We start from the raw sequence: 3,236 nt of genomic DNA, 5'->3' as shown, positions 1-3,236 counted from the left end.
GCGGGGGAGCCGCCCGATCCCGCGCCCTGCCCCGGGGGAGGACGGAGCCGCCGGGGGAGCGGCGAAGGGGGAGCGGGGCCGCCTCCAGCCGCGCACATGGAGCCGGCGCCGCTCCACCTGCTGGCCTGGCTACCGCCCACCCGCCCCATTGGCCGGCCCACGGGCCCGCCCCGACGAGGATCGGCCCCGCCACGGCTCGGTTCGGGACCGCGGAGCTCCCCCCCACCGCCCCAAGCCCACCGGAGGAACTCTGGTGAGACCCCACCTGCGGTGCTGCCTCCAGCTCCGGAGCCCACCCACCCCCGGCACAAAATGGACATGGAACTGTTGGAGTGGGTCCACTGAGGTGATCCGAGGGCTGGAGCCCCTCTGCTGTGAGGACAGGCTGAGAGAGCTGGGGTTGTTCAACCTGGAGAAGAGATGACTCATGGGGACCTTATATAGCCCCCTTCCCGCACCTAAAGGTGGCCTACAGGAGAGCTGGAGGGGGACTTTTTACCAGGGCATGTAGTGATAGGACGAGGGGCAATGGCTTCAAACTGGAAAAGAGTAGATTTAGATTAGATATCAGGAAGAAATTTTTCACTCTGAGGGTGGTGAGACACTGGAACAGGTTGCCCAGAGAAGCTGTGGATGCCCCATCCCTGGAGGTGTTCAAGGCCAGGCTGGATGGGGCTTTGAGCAACCTGCTCTAGTGGAAAGTCTCTCCCATGGCAGGGGGGTTGGAAGAAGGTGATCTTTAAGGTTCCTTCCAACCCAAACCATTTTATGATTCTATGCTAAATAGAAATAACGTTGAAGTCCTGGAAGGAAAAGGCTTAAACTCCTCTGAGGCTGCTGTGGTGTTCCCACCTGCCCAGCCTGGCACAGGGAGCATGGAGAGCCAACAGCATCTGCACCGGCCGTGCTTCACTCCATGGGCTGTGCTGCTGGGGGCTGAGCAAAAAGACACATCTCTGAATGTAAAAACATAATCCTAAACTGCCTTGGCAACAGAGGGATGTTTCCTTCTTCCCCCGGTTCCTCTCATGTGAAAATAGCCAAACACAAATATTTGAAAAACTCCCAGTAGCAGGAATTTGAGTGTATCAGCACTGCAGGCACCCATCGTGAATTTGTTTCAGAGAAGATGTGACCCAACTGGTGTCAAGTGTGAAGGTTCGCATCCTCTCCCTGGCAAAACTCCAGATCCTGGGAAAAACCGACTTGAAATCGAGCATTAAATGGGGACATCTAGGGGAAATACCCGACGGTGCAGCCACACTTCACTATACCTTTGTTTTTAACAGAGGGCTTAGTGGTGAATGGTTGTCCATGCAAACCTCAGAGATACCAATACCGCTCACACCAGCACGTGTATTTTGCCCCACATACGTGGCCCATTAACGAGCCAAAGGGGGAGATACAGGAGGGGGTGAGCTTGCACACTCCATCCTGATGTGTAAGGCAGGCAAAACTCAGCATCTGGGTTTGAGAACATCTGGGCTTGGTGATTTCTCGTTAGTTCCCTGATAGACGATACCCTAGAGTGCGGGGGCTGATTGTCACCTCTCGCTGTCTTTTCTGTTACGAAAAAAAAGGGTTTATCCTGGTATGATCAGCCCTCATATTTCCATCAGGAATTTCCCGATACTGATGTTTGAAATGCTATTTAAAACGCCCATTCATGGAAATTTGTGGCTGTACGAGAATTTCAGTTGCTGTTTTTGAAGAAAGTTTCGTGTTCCCCTATTTCTTCCCCTTTCCCCACTGAGTTCTAGGAAAAAGAAGCTGAAAATGCAACCCACGTATAGCCCTGAAACAGAAAGAATTGAGAACTTTTTTTTCACTTAACTCCATGGGGTTTGGGCCTCATACAGTGTGTGAATTTGGGAATACTGGAGTAAGAAGAGAACAGAGCAGAATCAGAGCAACTACTTTTAAAATTTATACTTTTAAATTCAGATTTTCCAGTGTTTTACTACCCTTTTTTTCTAAAGTTATCATTCTTGTTAATAGTAGTATTTTTATTTTATTGTACGAGGGGACCTGGGCATTGTACACAGCCATAGGAGCATTGCTTGGATGGGACCCCCAGGCCCATCCAGGCCAGTTCCCGCTCGGAGCAGGAGTGTCGCCAGCACTGGACCAGGTCAGATGGAATTCTGTCCAGTGGAGTCTTGAAAAACCTCCCAGGATGGAGCAGATGGGATCTCCAGGGGTTATCTGCTCCAGGGCACATGGCCATCCTGGGGGAGGGTTTTTCCTAACATCCCACTGGACCTCCCAAGCTGCTGCATGTGGTCATTGCACCACCTTCTGTCATCTGCATCCCTGATAAGTGTTTGACTCCATCACCTTTGTAATTGCTCCCACGTGAGCTGTGAGCACTTATTGGGGATATCTGTCCTTCTCAAGAGCTGTAAAGATACAGAATCCAAGATAAATCCCATGCCAAAGGGCTTGCAGTGTAGGTAGATGGCCTGTAGACTATCTGAGGGCAGGCTGATCAGATTGGGGCTCAGAGAGATGATTTCTATACTGGCATATATTTTGAAAACTCAGGTTACCCCTTTGAAAGTTTCTGAGCAACTCTGATTCAGCACAGCATTTTGAGGGCTGTGGCATTTTTTATCCAGTGCTTGAAACCCTATAAGCAGATTTGCTCTCTCTTGGCTCCATAGCCAAAGGGAATCAGCCATTTGAATTCTTTCCACCCATTCCTTGCAGAAAGCTCACAGGTGTCAAGCCAATTCAGCAAATGAGTTAATTATCTATCTATTAATTACTTGTTTTTACTATTTCTCAAGTGATAAATAAGAAAAAGAGAATATAGACTCCAGAAATGCAAAAAACTTTGCAAATCTGCCCCAAGCTGCTGGGAGCAGCCCTGATCCTACAGACAGACGGTCACCAGCATCACCATGGCATTAACCACGACGGCTCAGAGCGAGCAGAATCCTCAGCAACACGTGTTATTGGAGCTGAACTCTTGCTCAGCATTGCGACCCAAGGAGAAGACACTGCTGACCTGACTGCAAGAGCACATATAGCTCAGCGCTTCAAATGTTGGGTTACAAAGGGTAGGGTGACCAAAGTAAGTCAGTGGGATTTGATTTTATTAGTATTATTCCTACTATAGGTTAGGGGTAAGGACTATAGAGCACTTTTGGTGTTTTTTTGTTGTGCTGGATTGGACTCATTCTGGGTTGGAAGAGGGATGAGTGATAAAGACTTCATGTATGTATGTATATATA

This window comes from Calidris pugnax, unplaced genomic scaffold (assembly GCF_001431845.1).
Source record: "Calidris pugnax isolate Ruff unplaced genomic scaffold, ASM143184v1 scaffold27, whole genome shotgun sequence".
NCBI lineage: Eukaryota > Metazoa > Chordata > Aves > Charadriiformes > Scolopacidae > Calidris > Calidris pugnax.
Note: the sequence above shows the minus strand (reverse complement) of the source record.